The sequence below is a fragment of the Anas acuta genome, chromosome Z (assembly GCF_963932015.1).
Source record: "Anas acuta chromosome Z, bAnaAcu1.1, whole genome shotgun sequence".
NCBI classification, from domain to species: Eukaryota; Metazoa; Chordata; class Aves; order Anseriformes; family Anatidae; genus Anas; species Anas acuta.
Window position 1 is genome coordinate 23,982,330 of NC_089017.1, and position 23,604 is coordinate 24,005,933.

The window sequence follows — 23,604 nt, forward strand, 5'->3', positions numbered from 1 at the left end:
ACCCATGGCAAGGCTTATACTCCTTTTGATTAAGCTAGGATTTCATGCTCACTCTTTTATTCAGTGTAGAAGCTTATGTGTAGAGTACACTGCTCCCATATTTACCTGCAGAAATTATCCAACGTCTATCTTCAAATTGCATATGACACTTGCATCTCCATACAGATGTTTTTGGTCTCAAGATTTCAGCTGTGCTACAGCTGCTTTTAGGAAAAATTGTTTGATTTTTGATATTAACAGTCATTTCATATGTCATGGTGCCTACTAAGTATGCTACAGGGATCTTATATATATAGCCTATTCAGCAAGTCTGTGCTGAGTTTGGGACATGGCTAATTATAATTTTACATGGTTGAGTGAATCAATACTGTACTGTTCAAGGAAATGCTGGCTGGAGAGTTGAATTTAGTCATAACATCCACCAATGTTTTACCTTGCTTTGTCAGGCACTGTGCTCCTTGCAGCATATGAGAATTACTACTTTTTTTTCTCACCACAAACTAGCATTTTATTCTGTATTTTTCCCCATACACTTCTTGTGTAGGTTTTCACTGTTCTCTGCTTCTAAGCCTTTGTAGAATATACAGTCTGAAGCTCATTTTTGTATGGACATTATCTCATCTGCTGGTAGCAGAGTGAGCAACCCTTCTGATTATCAGCTGTGTTAACAGCTCTGGAGCTCTTGAGTCACTGTGAAGACAGGATGGATGTGTGGAAGAGAAAAATGTGAAGGCTGAGTAATGATACTGCCTTAAACTTACGTCAAATCTTTCATCTTTTATTTTGCAAACTATAGATCATCATCTATTGAAGAAGTAGCATTTCCTTATAAATGCACTCTACACAAATGGGTTTCACATTGATAATAATTCTACTCCTGTACTGATTACTCCTGTGTGAACAAAAACTATCCTAATGCTTGGGTACTTATAATAATTTGAACTTTGTACAACCAAGTATGCCAAACATTCTCAGTGAGATTGATTAGGCTTGTCCTATTCTGTTCTATCTTAAAATACAGTCCTATGTCAGACAACTGTGGTGGGTTGACCATGGCTGGTTTCCAGACCTACACCCAGTTGTTCTCTCAATTCTCTTCCTCGACAGGAGAGAGGGAAAATATAACATGGAAAAGCTAATAGGTTGAGATTAAGGCAGTTTAATAAGAAAAGCAAAAACTGCATCTGGATGCAAAGAAAAATTGGAATCTATTTGCCAGCTCTCCACTGGCAGAGAGAAGTCCAGCCAATTCCTGGGAAATGGGGCCTCAAGATGCATGTAGGTTGCTTGGGAAGACAAATGCCATCATCATGAACATCCCTGCTTTTCCTACCTTCCCCCAGTTTTATTGTTGAGCACAACATCTTATAGCATGCTCAGCCATAGCTAACCCTGTCAAGCCACAAATGCGAAGCAAAGCACTATACAGGCTGTTATGAGGACAGTTAACTATCTCAGCCAGATCCAGTAAAAAAAAAATACACCAAGTCATCATCTACTAGAGTGACAATATGCACAGATGATATTGATACATCAACGGAAATAATGACTGTCATGAGAAGACACCCTAGCTCCTGCAGGACAACAAAAAAGTCGTTCACTTGACAACAAATGGCATCATGGCAAGTTAGACTTGGCATTTCCTTAACTTGACAACAAATGATATCATGGCAAGGTTTGATGGAAACCTGAACCAGGAGGATAAACACTTCCCCCACCTCTGAAACATATGTATTTTTTGGAGATCTTTATTACTTTACATCTAGCAAAGGAATCATACCATCTGTGATCTCTGCAAGGGCAGAGAGAGGAACAAACCATGATGCAATGAACTCTGCAAAAATGCCACTTGTCAGAACTTAAAATGAAAAATCACAGAAAATTAAAATATGAGATACAGAAGATGAAAACATTACAGTTCCAATTAATTTAAACCATTGTACAACATGCTACACAATGCCAAGGAGACAGCCCAGTGCATCTTCAAATGCAAAGGGAATTTCCATTTTCTTGTTTGCATGATTACTTTTTCCTAATCTACTGCATTTCTGGGTTACTGAAGCCAGCTAGAATGGCTGATAAAGACAACCTATAGATGAACACTGACAAAGAATCCAGAACTTCCATTACCAGTAACAGTCACTGTGAAATTAACTGTAGCAAAGGAAAAATGACAGAATTGCGAACTTAGAAATATAAATGAGAAATGTTTTATATTCTCTTGTCCTTGCATGCTTATGAGGGTTAAGGAGAGGGTCAGTGTTCTCTTTAATCTCTTGGCTCTCTGTTTGATACAGCCAAATACTCAGGAATTGGAGGATTTTACGTACTGGTGAAAAGTTCTCCAGTGGAATTAGTTATAGCTGAAATAGGTCCCACTCATTTGGCAGGAGCCCTTTCTATTTGTCTGTAGATATTACAGAATAGCACAGAAGATAGGCTAGTTTACATCCAACTTTTTTTTCCTATCCATGTGTTTCAGTCAGCATGTCTCTGCTGTTCAGAAGAGATAACAAAATATAGAAAACTTCAAGTTGTTCATGCAAGCAGCAGGATAAGGGTAGTAAAATCTCTTTTATAGGCATAAATGGATCAATCACTCATGGAAGGAATTTGTTCTATGATGTACTCCTATTGCATGATTGGTTAGAAGCAGACAACAACAGCTGTCTTGAAACTAAAATATTGATCATAACTGCTAATGATGACAGGAATCAATAATCTGATCTGGAATGTCAACCCATATGGTCTCATATTTCCAAGGCAACACTTCATTTCAATGTTGCTCACAGCTTTATGTTTACAGTATTACATCCTAGGTACTAATTCAAATTAATGTTATTTTTTGATTTATTTTAATTTAATTTAATCTTAATTTGTGAGGTCTCTTGGTAATATAAAAATTATAGGTATAGATTACTTGAATTATAAATAGTCGTTTTGTTCCACAGCAGTCACACCTGTATGTAATCACCAGACTGTGTAATTTAAAAGAACTCTATAAAACCTACTATATTTTCAGATTTCATAATAGGCTTTCATGACTTCTGATAGTCTTAACAAAAACTGAATATACCCTGCTGGTGGAGAATATGTCACCATTTTGACGTAAGTCCATTTTACTTCATGTGTAGGCTACATGTATATTCCAAATAAATTTATTTGTACAAAAAGCATAACCTCTACTTCTGTTTGTAGCACAAAATGTTTAACGATGAATCCAGTCTGTAATAAATGTAATGATAAAACAATAAATGAAGAGAAAAACTGGACACTGCGCAGAACTGGGACTTGAATTTTGTTTTATAAAAGAAACCTCTTTCAGAGTGTGGTACATGGAAAATACTAGAAGATTGGATTTTTTGCCTAGATTTGATGTTTCCCAGCCCAACATCAGGCTCTTCATTCATTCAGCATCTTAGTCACTGCAATCAGCTGTAATACTGATCCTTCTCCATTGATGCAGACATAGACATGACTCTTCCATCTCTCCATGGCCTTGCTACACTGAGGTAGAAACATAAAGAACCTTGACAATGTAAAAGCTGTAAATTAAATTTGGCAGGCCTTAAACACCTCTTTTGCCACCTTCACTATGCTGCAGTCATAAGGTAGCCTTGTCAATGAGGGTTGGTTACTATGCAACTTCTGTGCTTGTGGGTAAGATATAAATAATGAGAGTTGATAAAATTTGTCCACAGAGACAAGCCAATTTCCAGAACACAAGGCTAATCATGCCGTTTTGTTGAAATGTATTATAAATATGAACATTATTAGATCAAGAGTTACTGCAGGAACTTAAATCTATGTGGAAAAAGAACAGTACAAAATCTCCCAGAGAATCTGGGGCATTGTGCTGGCACTGCCATGTATATAATTTCATTATTTTTTCTGAGTTTCTATGCAGACCTATGACCCACTTCTGTTCCCACTGAAATCCATGGCAGATTTAATAGGTGCTCTATTTTTTTCATTTTAATAGGCACTCTATTTATAGAAAAATGTGTAACTTAAAACTATGTGAATTTTAGTCTTGCCTCATCTCCTGCTCCTCGAGGGACACTTCTTACTGAAGAATTAAATGCTACTCCATAATAGTAATTGCAAAAGTGGCCATACAAGGTGCCTGATGTGCCTGTCATAGTATGTTTAGCAGATGATCCCACATAGAAGAATAGTCTTTTTTTAACCTAGCTACAAATATACAATAACCACATTTCATCACTAAGGCGTTTCCTGGTTTTGACAAACCATCCCTCATAAATAAAATAAATAATTTTATACTTCCTCATCTTTGACTTCTTATCATGCAGTATTTGTTGAAGTTTAAAGTTATCAGAAAAGACACCAATGAGGCATGAAAGATGGAAAATATGGAGTTACTTCCCGTTGGTCAGTCTTCCATCCTCTTCTACAATGTCATATGTCAAAGACAGATTCTTTGATACACTCCACTGTTTTATTTTCTCATAGCAAGGTGAGTGAAAACTCTTCCTGTTAACATGTCTAGGAAATATCAAGGTCTTTTCCATTTGAAAGATTTCATTCTGATATCACAATACTGAAGATGTAGTTTTGACCATGGAAAAGTAAAATGAAGCAACATACATATACCTCTAGTTCACAAAAGTAAGTTATAAAATATATATATATATTAAGAAAAAAGGAAAAAAAATATTTTGTCAAGACAAATTGTTGTGATACTTCAGGTTAGATTTAAGAAACTCTTATTTGTTGCAGACCAGTGCCTGAACCAGATGGGGACTCAAAAGCAGTGAGGTGAAGCACAACACCCAAGTTGTGATGTCCCTCAGGGAAGGCTTGGTGATTTCCTGCTGAGCCACAAAGATGTGCAGAGATGGTGGTAGAGGCAGCTCTGTGAGGATTGAGTGGTAAAACTGTCCTCCAGGTCAGGTGTGCCTGACTGCCCTACACTTTACATGGACATTTTAGCAGTAACTTAAGTATGCATTAACAAGCTTTTATGTATTTATAAGCCTTCAATCTTCATAACATTTAAAATTATTTCAATGACCCAGACCGCAAGTAATTTACAAGCTTACTCAACTAAAGCAATTCTGTTTAAAAGAACTTTAGAGTACCTGTACACTATTGCCAAGCAGCAGCTTACATGGTTGTCTATCCAGTCCTGGCATGCTGTTAATCTATGGTAGCAAGCTACAACTAGCAGATATGAGCTCCCTTTGCCAGCACACCAATCTAATGGGCCCCCAGCCAGCTCCAAACTGAAAACCCTTGTGACCTTGTTAGGGTGACACTGTGCCTGAGCTAATATGCTGTGCTGAGAGGCAGAGTGATCTGGGCTGGGCTTCACAAACATGCTTTTGAACTAGAGGTGGCTTGTGTCCAGGCAGCTGAGAGCACAAGCAAAGGGAATTTGTGTGCAACCAACAATGTAGACAGAGACACAGTAATCAAGCTGAAGGATACAGCTTCTCTCCACAAGACTTCCAATTCTACATTATAACATACATGCTCTGAATTTCACTTGAATTTCCCTTTTGAGACAAAGGAAACAATATCCTGACTGTAAAGTCATCTTCTGGCATTGTTTATTCCTAATAAATCTTAGGATCCATTTGAGTCTCTTGTTGCAGAAACCACACATTTCCATATGGTTTAAGGAATGTTCCTATAATTACCTTGGATTGTAAGGCATATGAAACACCATTATGTTTCTTCCATTTTAGTAACTGACGTCTCACAGACCGAAAGTTTGGCCGTGTTCCTTGTTCAAACTTGATATGAATATCAGTGCACTATGGCAGTCCTGCTCAGCAAAGTTTGTCTTTTTAAGACATTGGTAAATATGCATTTCAGATGTGTTGCTGCAATTATTTACCACAACATTGTTGACATGAAAGCAAGAATTTTTATTACTTGCACTATTGCATATATGCAATTGGAACTTTCCTCTTGCCCTCTCTTTCTCTCCCCTGTGTAAGATTATTGTCAAAGATGAATGCCTTGAAGCTCCATATCTCTTAAGACATTGAAGTTATTCAAATGGAAAGTAAAATAAGTGTAGAAAAACAAACGGAAAAGCAAAACCAAACTCAGTACAGAAGGAGTAAGACACTACACAAAATGCAGTGCAAAAATGACCACTGTTAGATGTTAGTGAGTAATTGGAGCAGGAAGGAGAAATCTAAAAATCAATGCAGAAGAAGAATTAGGCCCATTATTAAGTAAGCTGGGCAGAAAATTGAAACAGTGTTTCAAATGGGGTATATACACACCATGTACCTTAGGCAGGTATTCTGACAACTCACATCTGGCTGGCAAACCTCTGCGTGTCAGATTAATGTTGGATTTTCCTACAGGATTGAATGTATGCACCTAACACATCTAAAATCTCAACAACAAACTCAATGGCTTCTAACTAAGTTATGAAATAATTAAGTACCTTTACTGTGTAACATCTACCTAGAGCTAAGAGTGGCCTATTTATTTGGTCATGAGCAGCAGTTTTTTTGTTTGTTTGTTTGTTTGTTTTTGGAACCGTTGGTATTATTTGCCGTTATGTAACTTGTAACCATCTCTGTATTCTTAACAGCTTATTTAAAATTGAATTAGGAATTGTGACACTGGGCTTTGTGAAAGAAAAGCTCTTTTAAAAGGTATCATTATTTATGTGTCTTCAAACAGCTGGGAAAAAATTTTGCTTGCATACAAAAATAAATAAATAAATAAATGAATTTAAGCATATCAATCGGCATAATGAAATTAGAAACTTTCAAATGATTTAATTAAGCAACTGAACTTAATGGGTGAATGTGGTTTGCCTGCGGTAAGGAGACAGCTCAGCTACCCAGAATCCAATAACAGAAAAGAAACAATCAATATTTTCCCCTTCTGGGAATGGGAGTAAGTACCAGCTGCCATACTGCATACATAACAGAGATCTGTCTGAAAGACCAGCATCCAGATTTTCATTAGAATGGGCAGGGAGTGTTTTTAAACTGTCAATCTGACTTAGGAACCTATGTTGCTCATAGTGAGAGTTAAACATGCAACCTGAACTTGGTCTTTTATTTCCCATGCCCCCAGGTACCTTTACCCTAACTCACTAAGTACCTTAGTAAGTATGCCCACAGGAAATGTCTTCAGTGGGAATGGAGAGTAGTCTGTGAGAACAAAGAGCCACGATACAAATGGAGTGATCCACACCACCTCCAAGTAGGGTAAGAGCAGGACCTAAAGGGACACATAAGCTTCCTTTATGCAAGGAATACCTCATGGTCCTGTTTTTAACATGCAGTACAGATAATCTAGTCCAAATGGGAAAGTACACCAATTTTGTATGGGATTTTAATATGACTCAGAGACAGAGTATCTTAGCTTCAGCTACTCAAACTCTCTGCTCTGTCATAGAAGTCCTGCCATGACATGGGGAAAGTCGTTTAAGCTGTGCCTTGAGATCCCTCAGCCTGTAAAACAGAGGTAACAGAGCATCCCACCTCCCATTGCTGCCATGACAGGAAATACGTTAGAGACTATGAGCTGTTCAGCTTCTGATATAGCCTATAACTGATCACTGCAGTTACAATATTACCCTTAATCTAGGCCATTAGGAGTAAATTAAGACTATTCTAAGTCTGCAGTGCTTCAAGAAACAAGAGTGAGGAAGTATTCTTTAATTAAAAAGTTTTTTTTAACATTGTGTGCTTTTTAATCATGCTAACCTTAAACAAGAACAGCAATACAAAATCAAAATAAAGCAGAGCTTGTTTAGGCAGTACAAGTCAGAAACATTTATTCAACCAAAATATTGAAGTAATCAGAAATAGCAATTATAATAATACTGAAACAAAAATTCCTTCAAAAACTGTCACAGGTTCCTGTTTACCTATTATAAAAAATGCATTCAGCTATCCTACTCTACTGGATGTTAACATATAGGTCTTTTTTTTAAACTCAAATTAGATTACAATGTTAGTAGGTCATAATAGAACTATTGTTCTTCTGCCATGTACATTCTTGTGCAATTCTGCTGCTGATAACAATTTAACTCTAGGAATTTGGGCTGTAGGAGAATGCAGAATCTTTATGTCCAGTCATCTAATGTATGCAAGTATAAAGAAACAATATACACTAAAACAACGGGTGTTCAAGTAAGTATTTCTTTCCTACATTAACATTGAAGACAACGATCTCAAGCATCTTTCTGGTGAGGCAAACTCTATCAAACACTACCCAGCCTGGTCTTTCAAATTGAAGGTGTGAGGCTCACCACTGGAAGAGAGAATAGGAGAGATATTTTTGTGCAGATTTGAATTTGTCTGTGAATGTAGTGGTACCACACTGCACCTGCACACACCGCATGTGATGCTCAAGTTTCCATGAGGAAAGTCTTCCCACATGAACTTGCAGGAGCTGCCACCTGCAAAAGGTGGGAGTGAGAAGAGAGATGTCCATATACTCCGCAGAACAAAGATGTCTTGTAACCTGGTGTGGAGAGGACCTGCAGCACAGGATTGTATCTGTTACTAGATGAATTGGCCACTTGAAAATAATCATAGGGAGCCTGCAGAGGTCCCTAGTAAAGGAGTATTTGCTAATTGACCTTGTTATTTTTCTGCAACCTGTAAGTGCAAAAGTATGATTTCATGGAAAACTGCCTTGGAAGCAGATACAGGAGATGGGCAGAAGCCTGGGCAGGATCTGGCCCCTTCCCCTGAAGCAGGGCTGGAGTGACGACGGGCCCCACCGCCTAAGCACACAGGAAGGGAGAGAGCTGCTGGCTGCGATCCTGCCCTCTGGCTAGCAGAGAGTAGATTTCATCACCCAGCCACTCCGTGACTTGTACGTGCATGGAGCCCGGTCAGCACCTCATAGGCTTGAGCACTGCATTTACAGGGCTCAGATCCTTTGACTTTGGGTGTGATTTTTTTTTTGCCAAGTCACATTCAGATCAATTCACAAGGTGAATTTACTTGTAATCCCAGGGCTGCTCCTGCCCCACAGAGCAGCTGTAGCTGAAGTTGCCAGCTCTCTGTTAAGTGTCCTTGAAAATCACCGCATACATTAAGATAAGCATGCTTTAAGCAACATCTGGCTTGTTTAACCAAGAATAAAACTATGTAATTTAAAATTTGCATAAATGCACCCAAAGCCTCTCATTCTTGTCCACATATAATCAGCCAAATGTAGCATCCTCAGCATACAGTTAACTTTCTCCCAGTAAAGCTTAATGCATCTTAAATATGGGGAGGAAATCTGTGGGTAAACTGAAGTGTCAGCAATGTCTTGCTCTTGCAGAGAAAGGCCTTGAGTTTCCATTTTTGGAGGGCTTTAAAAACACATTAGACAAACATCTGTCAAAAGTGACATGGGAATATCTCAGCCCTCCCTAGAGAAAGGAAGAGGATCAGATGACTCTGGAGGGATCACCTAACCCAGTTTTTCATTAAGTCTGCCTTAAACTACTTACCTCCAGCTGTACTTAGCCAGATGCCAATTTATACAGGCAAAAGCTAGCACCAGTCTTTGTTCACCCCCAAGTCTGATAAGAGTCTCACTGGATCCGTTCAAAAAAATAGGTGAAGATTTAAGATTTTACTTACTACTATCATCAATATTAATTATCTTTTAAAATGGGTATAAAATAATAACAAATACTAAGAGCTAATTATGCCATAGGCATAAGACAGTTCTACACCCATTTACACCATTGTACTTTAGGTTTCTGACAGCAACTGCACTGTACCTTTACAAACATATATTTTGGAAGCAGTTCTTTTGATTGTGCTGACCCATCTCCATATTACAGAATACACAGTGTTACATATTTTCCCTATTTATGTTTCTACACAGATACTTACCAACACCTAGAGAGTGATTCCATGCATGGATATTAAACATTTTCTGTTAAAGTTGTAGGGTGAAATACCAGTAAACTCTTCAAAAATCAGAGCAAAACCATTAGCAAAGTGTCCATGTAAGTATCTCCCCAGCTGCTAAATCATATCTAAATAATATAATATCCTTGGACAAAACTGAAGCCTGGGAAGAAAGTCTGTTGCTTGAATTATATCCAAGAAAGCAGAACCACAGCAGCTAGCTATACACAGACAGCTGCCAGGCATGCCTTTGGCAAGCTGCTACTCAGCAATCAATTAGGAATTGTTACTCTCACAGTTACACCAGGACAGAAGAGCAAAAAAATCCCAGACACTTTTACTGAACCAGAGGCCTGGAGTTAGACACATAGAATTCCTTAATTTTCAAAGGGAGCAGCAAAATGTTTCTAATTTTAGGCCCAAATATAGAACTTAGACCCTAACATTAAGCATAGGTGTATAAATACTTTGACTTTATTAAATAACTGGTATTCAAATTGATCTCGTTCATAGAATCATAGAACAATATAGGTTGGAAGTGACCTTAAAGATCGTCTAGTTCCAACCCCCCTGCCATGGGCAGGGATGCTACCCACTACATCAAGTTGCACACAGCCTTTTCCAACCTGGTCTTGAACATCTCCAGAGACGGGTCATCATTTTCTCTGGGCAAACTGATCCAGTGTCTCACCACTTTCTGAATAGAGAATTCTCCTGATGTCTAACCTAAATCTCCCCTCTTTTAGGTTAAAACCATTCCCCATTACCCTACTGCTATCTGCCCATGTAAAAAGTCACTCTCCATCTCTTCTATAAGCCCCTTTTATGTATTGAAAAGCTGCAATGAGGTCTCCCCAGAACCTTCCCTTCTTTAAGCTGAACAGCCCCAGCTCTCTCAGCTTTTCTATGTAAGAGAGGTGCTCCAGCCCCTCGATAATCTTTGTGGCCCTCCTCTGGACCCACTCAAACAGCCCACATCCTTCTTGTGCTGGGGGCCCCAGACCTGGATGCAGCACTCCAGGTGGGGCCTCACAAGGGCAGAGCAGAGGGGCACAATCCCCTCCCTCTGCCTGCTGGCCAACCCTCTGCTCATGCAGCCCAGGATGCAGTTGGCCTTCTGCGCTGCAAGCACACACTGCTGGCTCGTGTCAAGCTTTTTGTCCACTAGAATCCCCAAGTCCCTCTCCGCAGGGTTGCTCTCAGTGAGTTTTTCACCCAGTCTGTACTCATGTTTGGGATTGCCCCAACCCATGTTCAGCACCTTGCACTTGGACTTGTTGAACCTTACGTCATCCCTTCCTTCTGGTGTGTCCACTAAACCACTCATCTTGGTGTTTTTCTGCAAACTTGCTGAGGGTGCACTCGATCCCACTGTGTATGTCATTGATAAAGATAATAAACAGTACCAGTCCCAAGATGGATCCCTGAGGGACACCACTCATCATTGACCTCCAACTGGACATAGAGCCATTGACCACAACTCTCAGACTATGGCCATCCAGCCAATTCCTTATTCATCAAATAGCCCACCCTTGAAATCCATCTCTCCAATTTTGAGATCAGGATGTCATGGGGCTCATGTCAAAAGCCCTATGGAAGTCCAGGTAGATGACATCAGTCGGTCTTCCCTTGTCAACTGAGGCTGTCACTCCATCATAGGAAGGCACCAGGTTAATCAAGCATGATTTGCCTTTGGTGAAGCTGTGATGGCTATCTCAAATCACCTTCCAGCTCAAAGGTACCTTCCAACTCAAAGCACTATAATTCCATAAAGATCTGGGTGCTTACACCAAAGCCTTTTTTTTAATTATTATTATTTTTTAGCCACCAAGATCCTCTTTGAGGTGCACAGTTCCTGTGGATGACTCGTCCAGAACAATCTCCGAGACAAAAAATGCATTCAGAAGTCAAAACAAATAAAACAGCACTGGGACTCCATCAAGAAGCGAGGCAGCAAGAAGTGAGTAAACAACCAGGACAGCTTACCATGGCAATTGCCTTCCTGCTGAACCAGTCCTGTGGGCCATCCCTGAGGCTAATCTGCACAAGCTCTTCCCCTGAACTGTCACAAAGCTTAAATTATTAATATTTGTGGATCACAGCATGTCAGCGAGTACCAAAGAGCTCTTTCCCTGTAATATAAATAAGAAACAGAGCAGATCTCACTGCCATTAAGAGTCTGCTGATAAAGGCCTGGATCTTGCGCTGACCTTAACCCATGCAGGTTGGCCTGTCAGCTCCCAGTGAGGAGCAGCATGCAGCACCAAAGCTGGTCACTTTGCTGTTGTTACACAGCCACATTCCCATATCATAGCTTCTCACTGGGGCCATTTTTTTGGAACTTTCCACCACCCCTGAATCAACTCTTGGGTTAATGGCAGGAAATTCCACTGCTGGTTAGTCATTCACAGCAGCACAATAACCACAAAGAACTACCTTGGTGACAGCCACAGATAACGTGGAGACCAATGCACAACATGTGAGAGCCTGGAACTCACAAATATCAAAACATACATCCCTTGGCTTTTACCCATCACAGGAATGACTACTTACCAAAAACACCACAGATAAAATAGGGGTAGTTATTCTCAGTTATTTACACTAATGAGTACCTATAAAGGGTGTTATGCTTTTCTAATTCTTAACATAAGAGGATAAAAGATAAAAGAATTTTCCCATAATTTGTGTGTGTACTTTTTTTTCTGGAACGTTATGACACCACAAAGGCTTCTGCCATATCCAAGCCAAAAGCAAGTGGACATTACATTTTTTCTCTACATAATGCAACTAAAGCCTAAAAAAAAAAAAAAAAAGAAAAGAAAAAAAAAAAAAGAGAGAGAGAGAGATTTTGTCACTACCAGCAAAAAACAGAGCAACACACATAAAAAGTGGAAACAGGATAGGATCACAGCTGACCTTTTTGGCATGCTAGCTTCAACCATCACCCACAGCTGAAATATCAGAACGAGACATACCTTATACTTCATGTCTTTCTTAACTAATGGGGGTTCCTTGGCAACTTGTCAAAGACATCAGTAATACTTACACATAAACAGTACACTTGAACTTGACAATAAGGATGATAATGAAAACCTGCTCACAATGGGCTGAGTAAACAGCAGCCAGAGAGAGTCAGGGCATGCTTGGAAAACCAAAGCAGAAAGCACAATTTCAATGGAAGATGTAACGGGTGTGTCCCTTTCCTCATTGAAGTCTCTGGGACTCATGATCCTGCCTGCAGGATGAATTCCAGCATGACATCCCATTGGAAGAACATGACTGGCAGCTGTAGAAGGATGTGGGATTTAATACAGATGATACAGAGAAACATACAGAGAAACATAACTTCTTTACTGAAAGGGTTGTTAGGCACTGGAACAGGCTGCCCAGGGAGGTGGTGGAGTCACCATCCCTGGAAGTCTTCAAAAGATGTTTAGATGTAGACCTTAGGGATATGGTTTAGTGGGGACTGTTAGCGTTAGGTTAGAGGTTGGACTCGATGATCTTGAGGTCTCTTCCAACCTAGAAATTCTGTGACTCTGTGGTAGTAGTTTTTGCAAATTTAAAATGACTATGGAAGCTGGAAAGTCTCATCTCTGTCACATAATCTGTCCAGCTCCACCTTGTAGAAATGCCCAAGTAGCCCATCTGCACTGAAACTGCACTACACACTGCTTCACCATCCAATTCCTCTCATTGTAAGAGACACTATCTTAATGACTTGAGATTTTCCTGTTTCAGCTTCAAGCCATTGCACCTTGTTCTTCCTTCTTCTGAGAATGTGGATAATTCCCTTTTTTCATCTATACTCTTATCTCTGCAATTATTTATAGTCAGTTATTGTAAATCTCTTGAGTCCTCCATTTATTACAGCTCTTTCAATGTCTTTTTCTACAGTATATCTTACTTTTCTATCATCTTCTGCTACTGGATTTGTAATTTCTCCCTTTTTAAAGCAATTTTCACAGTATGGGGATTAGATTACATTTACTATTCTAAATGTAGCAAGATTGCAACTATATGAACCTGGGAAAATGTGGGTGTGTCTAACAAGACAGTGAAAGACATATTCAAAAGACCCTGACAACCCTGTTTTCAAATAGCAAGTAACACAGCCTAAACTTGGAAGTTTATAGAGCAAAGCTCAATGTGTTCTCAGCATCTCCCAAATACTGTTTTCCTCTTCAGTCTTGTGCCATGAAACATGAGAGCAAGCCATCATTGCTGAAATTAATGAAAGGCAATAAAAATTTCAGCATTAAAACAGGATCTCATAACAGAAACTACTAACAGAAGCCTTATTCTATGTAGGTGAGAGTGATTCCCTTTTACATGGATCAAGATGAATTTAAAAATTTAAATCATGGACCATATTTCCCTAAGAAAGGCCAAAAACATCAACAATAATATATACATGTATGTATATATGTAAATATGTACATATGTACATATATATATGCATATGTGCATATATGTGTATATGTAATACATGTGTGGCTTTACTAAGCAAAAGCATCAGTAACAGCACTGTTAGAATTGGCTAAATAATGTACAAAGACTTTTGCATTTATCTTTGGGAACAATCTTACTGTATTTTCTCACTTTTTATTTGTGAAATCAGGTTATTTTTTAATGCTTGCTGGCTTAATGATAAAATTGTTGGTGTATTTCAAGTTTTCCTAAATTTTCGTTAAGAAAAAAAAAAATCTGTCAAGTTACTCCTTACTAAAAATCTCTTAACTACTGTCCTCCGTATTCAGCCATATATACAGTAAGGATATATTGCAGGCTGTAGACTGCCTCTTTTATGCCCCTAGTATTTACCAAACTACCTGAGCACATGCTAATAATTAATAAGTATATTTCCTGGAAATGCATTCTGACACAAGGAAGCACTTTTATCTCCATTTTACTGGGCAGAGGCACAGCAAAACCGAGCAGTCCAAGAACACCTGGATTTTTTTTTTTTTTTACAGAGGCAACCAATACATTTAACCTGATGTTTGGCACCCTCACAGGTATATTAAGAAACACACACACACCAAACACAAAACAAAACAAAACAAACAAACAAAACACAAATAGACAATGCAGCTGCAAAAACCTAAGGAATGATTCATTATATGCCAATAAGATTTATAATCTTGTATCAGGAGAGAGCATACTTAATTGGTGCTGTAATGAGTAATACTAACTACAGAGATCATAATAAACTGGGGAAAAAAAAAAAAAAAAGGAAAACAGAGACATGGTGGAATAGCAATCATGACAAAAGCACAGCTTTGAAAGGGTACATGTCTACATTTCAAAGACCGATACCTACAGATAAAGAGAAGTATTTGCTATGACAGTGTATGTTAATAACCTGCTAGACTTCAGTAAAAGAGATGGAAAAAACAAACAAACAAACAAACAAATACACTTTGAGTCAAAATCAGCCTGGAAAAGGAGGGCTCTGCTGGAGCTGCATTGGAGTCTGCCAGGCCACTCCAGTTTATGGCAATGATTAGACAGGTCTATGGTATTACTAGGGAGAAATGTGTTAGGACAGGGTGTTAGTAGAAAAGACTTAAATTTCCACATAATGGACAAATACTATTGATAGCCATCAGTCCTGAATACTTCTGGATATAATTGATTGTAAAGGTCATTGCCTAGTAGCCAATAAACCCATATTGTGGTTCACTTTTGTGTCTGCTTTTCATCAATTTTCCACCAGATCTGAGGATAACATTTGACCTGAATGACCATGGCTGACTAACTTTATCTCAAATAAAATGATATATAGAATTATTTTTTCCATTAAAAAAAAAAAAAAAAAAAAAAAAGCTAACAGAACTGAATGGTTTTTGAGAGTTTGGAATTCCTTCAAAGGCTCATCAAATGCAGTAATAAATAAAAAAACAAAGTGCATTATGTATGTGCTGCATAAGATATAACGATTAAATATCTTCTAAGTGTAACTCTGTAACTGCATTAATACTTGATTCACTTTTGAACAGAAATAATGATGATACAGTGAAGGGTAGGACAGCTAATGTAAATGAGGATGTGGAACAAGAATCACCAAAATGAAATGGAACTGAAACTCCAGAGATCTTGCAGTGGAGTAGACAGTCCTTCTCCTAGGACACATGCTTTAAGAGAACAGAAGGGACATTGTTTATATTTAAGGAAGAAAAGGGAAGCTTGAACTGCTTGGTCAATCAGACCTCCAGTCTTACCTCAATAGTATACAAGGTTTTAAGGCAAATATGGAAGACATGTTAAATTTGAATGTGCTTGGAAAACAGGAGAAAGCACAATGTGGACTTACCAGAATTAGATAGTGCCCATCTAACTTGAGTCCATTTCTTCATAAGTCATCTGAATTTTGAACAAAATATCTAGATCTAGTCTACATGCGACTCAGCAAAGCATCTGACAGTACTATACAGGAAAATATTGGTTAACCAGAAAATCCTGGCTGCTTTTGTACAAGAGTTGCCAGATGGGTAACAGATGCCTTGAAGAGAACATGATGAGTAATATTGGAAAGAAAACATCAGGTTAAAAGAGGTTACTAACAGAGTTCATCTGTGCTCAGCCATGGGACCAATTTATTTAAAATCACCACCAACAATCTAGCCACAGAAATTTGGAAGTGGATAATAAAATTAAGGACAAAAATTTGGACAGCACATTTAATAGACAACTGACATATTAAACTGAACAGCAGAAATTGCCTAAATGTCTGTTAATTGTCATACAGAAGTGCTTATCTCTCCCCTTTGATTACAGAGGTAATGGGTATGTTCCCATTTCTTGAACTTCAAGTTAAATACTTAGGGTAGGTGGTTACCAACAACAGAGACCATGGAGCTATCTGATGTAGCTGGAAAAAAGGGCACAGAGTTAAGGTATTTCTAGCAAAGAGAGTATTAATGGCAGCATAGGGGGGCTGGGATGAGACTCACTCCAGAATTCTGTACATCCTGGAGGACCACCCATCTTTCTATAAGCTTGGGAAAGGTGTATTTAAGCTGGGGCTGATGATTCAAGAGGGGATGATGGTCTGAGCTGAATTGTTAGAGGCACTGTCTATCACCAGTAGAGTGCCTGATAGAATTTTCCTAGTTCAGCTTAGAAAATAGAGGGCTGAGAGAGGGCATGGTAGAATGGCACAGACACTGAAGGCGAAGATCAAACCCAAAAGAATTAGAAACAAAATGAACAGAAACAAATTTTATGTGGAAAGCAAAAGATTGTCCCAGGAATGAGATATCAGTGTACTCTTGACAAGGTTTACAGTAAACATCATTGGGGAAAGAAGCAGAAAAAAAGTTCAGGAGCCCCCATCACCAAACAACCCTCAAAAGGATTGCAACATGATGCATAATCAATTTATTGTTTCCTTATGACTTAAATTTACACAGCATGACACTAGAGTAGACTTAACCTTCCCTTCAGCCCTTCTGTTTATTATTATAAACATATATTTCTCCTTTTGAAAACATTTGCAACAAGGAAATAATTGACCTTACAAAATAAAACGTATTTATATCTATCCTGCCTAGGCATGTCCTAAAATAGCCCAGGCCAAAGAAATCTGATTTTTAATCAGCAGAATGAAAGTCAGAGTCTTGTATTCCTATAAATGGACTCATTTATATCACATTATTTAAAAAGATAGAGAAACTGAATTTCATAGCATCATTTCATTCCACGGAAGCAATTCCCTTGTAAGCATGATCTAACAATATTTCAGCATGCAGAAAAATGTTATCTTGCATATAAAGACATCAGTAATAATCTACTTCAGTGTAATTCAAAATTTAAAAGAAGTGTCATTATTGCACATTGCTTCAGTTTGTAAGTCTGTCTACCACTTCTTGTAAAACACCACCTGCATCAGAGAACTTGACCATTTACCTGTCAAAACTTTTACTACTACTCAGATGATGGTAACCAAACATAAATAAATAAATAAATAATGTTAAACTCAAACATATGGAGAGTAGAAAGGCTAGTTGATGAAAATAGTAAAAGTTTGCAACACCCTGAGGGACGAAAAATTAAATTTGCATTTAAAATATAAGTAGGCAACACAGTGTGTCAACAGATCAGTTTTGCAACAAATATGGGACAGGGAAAACCCAATCCACTGTCACTTTGAAGAACTAATGAGCCCAGTGTAGCTCACTAGCCATGTCCTTAGTTTACTCTTTTTCTGCTGCCAAGTGCCACAGTCTCTCCACCCAATTCACAAGAAAACTCCCCCGGTACATTTCTCCACTGCATACCCTTCTACAGAGAAACATATTTCTTCTGCATTTGTTGACCTTTTATGCAGATCAAGAACCCATTCAGAATTTTCCATATTTAGCCTAATAAACTGTAATCTGTTTCCATATTATCATCAAATCTGAACATCTCCAAAACATTACAGATGATCTGGCCACAAGTTACTGTTAAGGGAGAGTAATATTTATTTTCATGTCTGCAATTACACCCTCATCATTTCATTATCCAATTTAAAACCTCCCCACTAGCATGAAAGAACACTATGGCCCATTGAAAACTTTTCAGTAACATTTCTTTCTATATCCCTTCTAATTTGCTACACTATATAGGCACAACACAATCTGAAGTTTTAACCTGTTTAATTAATCAATTAATCATATTTGTTATTTTTAACATACACCACCATTTTCCATCCTTTGGAAAGAACAAAAATGTTAATATCATGCCACACCAAATATACAGTCTTGGAACACATATATTAGATGCTTCTGAACTTCCACAAAGTCACTATTACTCATGAGTATACAATAAGAAAATGCAAACAAACTTCAAATTCATCTTTTTTTCCACTGGAAGTTTATAGACATACTTTTGGAGGAATTTGGATGAATCTTTTTATTAACAGGACTAGATCTCACAGGAAAAAAATAGTATATAAAATATATAATAAAACAAAATATATCAAAATATAGTTCAGCCTAACTATACTGAAAATAAATCTTGAGGTATTAGCAATTTATATTTAGTTTACTACTAAGCATATGGAATTCCCGTTACATATATGTCACACGAGGGAATGATGCTTTTAAAGAATATCTAATTTGCAAAGATAAACATAAGAAAGCAGAGGTACCCACACAGCTGCAAAATTGACACAGGTATTTTGAGACCCATATTCTCCCTACAAAGTATGTGCAGCACAGTACTGCCAATGAAACATGGATATTAGTCTAGAAAACAAAGTAAGTACTTCCAGGTTCTGATCCTACCATGTCTTTAACTGCTGTGAGGTCCTCCAATACTGTGTCCTTGCTCATATCACACATGCTAGAGCCTCACAGACAGGGGAAACCCATTAGTGACTATAAAGAGAAAAATGATAATTTACATCGCAGTGTGCTGTGCTCTTGTCCTCAGAGAAATCAGCAGCAAAATCCAATCCATGTTGGCTGGCCAAGAATTTATCCAATGTGTTTTCCATTGCAAAGAATACAACCAAAAGAGACGTTTTCTAATATCTTTCAGAGATGAACTAGCCATGTGTCTTGTACCATTAATGATAAAAAAAAATAAAAATCATAAAAAGTTGTATTAAAGTAAAGAGCAACACATCAGTTCATTCTGCCTCATTTTTATAACTCAGATGGTGATAATTGGAAGGGCAGGGGGAAATGTTCGTGAATCTTAAATTTGCCCCCTTTAAATATAGCCATGAAATGATGTGGATCAGAGGGATTCATGCACATACCTATTTTAAATTATGCCCAAAGGATGCTCTCTTATGCTGTGTACATCTCCACTGAAGTCAGTTATGCAGATCCTGGCTCTGCACTTCCAAAATACAGCCACAAACACAGCTCCTTCGATTACTGCCAGGTCAGGTATGCAGCCATCTTACAAAAAAAAGAAAAAATGTCTTTGATAGCAGCACACATTGAAGAAAATATTTTTGCTAGTGATCCTAAGGCAGGATGCTATCCCATGATATGCAGCTGTTGCTTGTTCTACCCTTGTGCCTTTCCTTTTCTTTGTTAGATTAAGTTGCTGCTGTGGACATATTCTCACTTCACATCCTTCACCAAAGGAACCGGAGGCAAAAGTTTCATTGATTTAAGACCTGAGGGTGAGTTAGTAGTCCCAGTGCTTCAGAAACGCATTTGGAAATGGAAGTTATAGGGTCTTTAAGACAAAAAGAGAAAGAAACACCAAACACGCTTAGTTCACGTATTTTACGTGTACTCCAGAAGGTCCTTTCTGTTCTTTATTTTCTTTTTCAACTTGACTTTACACTTCATAACCAAAGGGTAAATTATCCCAAAGAATCCAGGTCTGTTATAAGTCCAAGGGCATTATCAGGTGAATTGATGTTGCAAAGTCTCTTGGGCCCAATATCCACCACAATTCTCAAAAGGACAGGTAATGTGATGCCATCTCTTGTTACTTGGGTCACTTTTCAAGGCAAAGACAATACCTGACTGGTTCATTGAGCTTCATGGCAATCTTTTCCAGCTTTTTTCAAGGGGATATCACAAGATATTCAAGAATACTTACCAGTTACAGGGCTGAAAACAAAACACAGATTTGGAGGCTTCTCTATAGCAAGCAATAAGAAGCAATAATAAAACCACTACGCATAATATTTAATATCAATTTTCGCTTGACTTTTTACAGTTCCAAGTGCCACAAAGATGGGGCATCCTCTTATCACAGATGAGAAGTCTATGACAAAACTTCACAACTGGTGAAACTCCATTGAATCTCTCTGCTCAGTACAGTAGAAGCCACTGTTAGAAACATGTTTTAGGAATACTTTTCTTTGATCTCTCATCATTTTGATCTTAGAAACTAGCTTTGGATAATGCCTAACTATTTTTGGAAATATTAGCCTATTACTCTGAACACCATGTGTATTTATAGCGCACATTTAATAACATTATTGCAAATATGTATTAATGCAAGCTCCAGATGATGGATCTATACCATTTCTGACAGCAAGCAGAGCACTTGAGGTTGTTGTTGACTACAGGAACTTGCTTAACTGCAGTGACAATGCCAGCTTTCCCTTCAGACATCGTCTCTGCACTCCCTGAGGTAGCCCACTTTCTCACCCACCTTCCGTTTGCAGCTTCCTGACATACTGACAGCTGAAGATGTACAACACGAGCAGACATAGCAAAAACTGAAAGAGGCTCAGGGTCACACACGGAAACAGAGCAATGGTAATGCACTTCCCAGACTGATGATGAAATGACTTACAGTTGCAAAAGCCATCTTTTGTTCTCTACAAACTTCGTCACTCTCCCTAAATCTTAGGGTCTCCTGGTTGCTTTGCCCCTGTTTTATAACTAGCAAGGCTGGACTGGTGTTCTCCCAGATGTGCGTATTCTCAACAGAAATCCAGTTGTACTCTGCTGTTCTTGTATACATCTATTCTGACTTGAGTCATTGTGTGTATGAAAAGAGACATGACACATTGCACATACTGCAGGTCCCCCCAGACACCTTCCCGTTCCCACATGAGATTTTCACAAGACTACAGCTGTGCAAAGGCACAAAACCTCAACACAGACAGCTCCCAGCTCCAAGAGATCTCACAGACCTCTGCGTAAGGCAGGCTATGTGTCCTTTTCTTACACAGGCAGAGCTCCTGTAAAGACTGAAAAAGGGAAGAGATCCTTTCCATCTGAGGTCCTCTTCTGGAGATTCCACGACAGCTGGGGGTGATCGGACTCATGCACTTACCGCTGCATCTGAACTTAGTTGAAACATAAAAAAATATTTTCAACAAGTTCTGCTTTGGAGTCCAAACCTACAGGTGTGCAAAGGTCTAGGTACATGCAAGATAGTAAGTGGCTTCCCCATCACACAGCCAGGTGAAGGCACTAATGTAGCACGGGTAATGCAGGGGACACAGACCACTTTTCTCCCCTCCAGTAAATCTGTACCTCCCATAGACAAACCAACTCCCATCAGCTACTAGCATATACTAAGCTATGTCCAGCCATGTACTTCTGCATGACTGGGGTCTTGCCGCGTGCTGCTGAAAATGAAATATTTCTGTAATGATAACAGGGCATTTGTGAAAATGATGTTCAGTCCAAAGCACAGCAGACCATGCAACAGTGAGCACCCGACCGAAGGCAATGTGTCAGGTGGAAGATTTGCAAGAACCACATTTTCAGTGTACTGCTTACACAAAGGCATGTTCCTGAGGACCCCAGCCAACCCCTTTGTACACAACAGATTTTTCTTGTTTGAAGCAGCGTATGTTTGCAAGGTCATGGCTGTAATAGCCAATGCTACATCCAAGGCAGAACAGGAAAGCAGAGCCTTTTTTGCCCTGCTCATGACGCCATGAGGAAAGAGGGCTGCAGGGAGACAAGCGCAAGGAGTTGCTCTCTTCACATTTATACACATATCAGAAATACCAATCCCAGATGTACTTCATTTACATGAAATTAAATCCTGCCTTTTTTAGCAAGTCTCTGCTACATCAACCATTTGCCCACTTGGACGATCATTCATTATGTGACTGCAAGAAATAATCCACTCCGACGTTATTCATGCAGTGGTGTGATTTGGCTTTAGTGGAATCATGATACAACTGGACGTGATTCAAGAAGGGCTTCACTCTGCAGATAACACATACAGAAATATGTTAAGACATACAGGAAATATGCAGTCTCAAAGAGGCTTGCTACATTAGAGGAATCATCCTCATAACTGAAAATGACTTAAAATACCAAGCTAATATTGATTTAATTCAAGACTTCACTTTCAAGGAAATAAATTGGAACCAGATCTTTAATCAATTACAGACAGGGAAGAAAGCTTTCTGAGGTTTATGTCACCGCCAAAATATTAATAGCACAGAACACAGTAATAACAATAAATAAATAAAGAACAGAGGGCCACTAAACCTCAGTTGTAAACTTTGAGAGTGCCGTGAACAAAACCACATTTGCTTTTTAAGGATCTGCCTTTTCTTTCTGCATTTCACCAAGACATAATTGGATGCTTGAAAGGCTACAGATGCAGAATAAAACTACCAATTCTCCACCTTAAAATAAAAGGTTAAGCTTGTAATTACACGACTTTGGCATATCATTTTGTGCAATTACTAATTAACTACAATCCCCCATCGCAGAATGCAGAAGTAGTGATTTTCATCCCCAACAGCAGCGCCTGCTTCGTTTAAGTCAACTTCTGCTCCAGAGGCGGGGGGAGCTGGGGGGGGTGGGGGGGGGAAGAGCAGAAGCACGCAACCATGGGGGGGTGTCCAAATGGAAGAAACGCTTTTTTGGGCGAAAACCATCCCTCGGCGCGATGCCGGCACGCCTCGCAGCGCTGCCCGGACCGTGGGGCCCCGGCGACACCCCCTCCCCGTGGCGGGGCGCGGCATCGGCGCTGCGGGGGAGCAAAGGAGGAAAACAAAGCCGCCAACACCCGCACCTCCCGGCAAACCCCCGCAACCCCCGGTACCCCCGGGCAAAACCCCGGTATCCCCGGACAGAGCCCCCCCACCTCGCTCCCACCGGGGGCAGGGTCCGGCAGCGGGGAAGCCCGGGGGAGGGGAGGGGTGGTGACCACTCACCTTGGGGCCACTCGCCGTGCCGAGCCGAGCCGTGCCGGTGTCTGCAGGTGCCGCGGAGGAGGAAGCCGGGGGCGGGCGGCGCTGGCGAGCCAACCGGGGCCCGGCGCGGCGCCGTGAGTCACCAGCGGCCGCGCAGGGCGGCCG

General features: G+C 39.4%; 1 long non-coding RNA gene across 1 annotated transcript; it reads right to left on the minus strand.

The window, feature by feature from the left end:
• Positions 1–18,307: 18,307 nt before the first annotated feature.
• LOC137847740 (uncharacterized) lies at positions 18,308–23,601 on the minus strand. Its single transcript, XR_011091054.1, has 2 exons — positions 23,461–23,601; positions 18,308–22,498 (listed from the first exon to the last, which is right to left on the minus strand). It is a non-coding gene; the product is annotated as an uncharacterized lncRNA (long non-coding RNA).
• Positions 23,602–23,604: the final 3 nt, after the last annotated feature.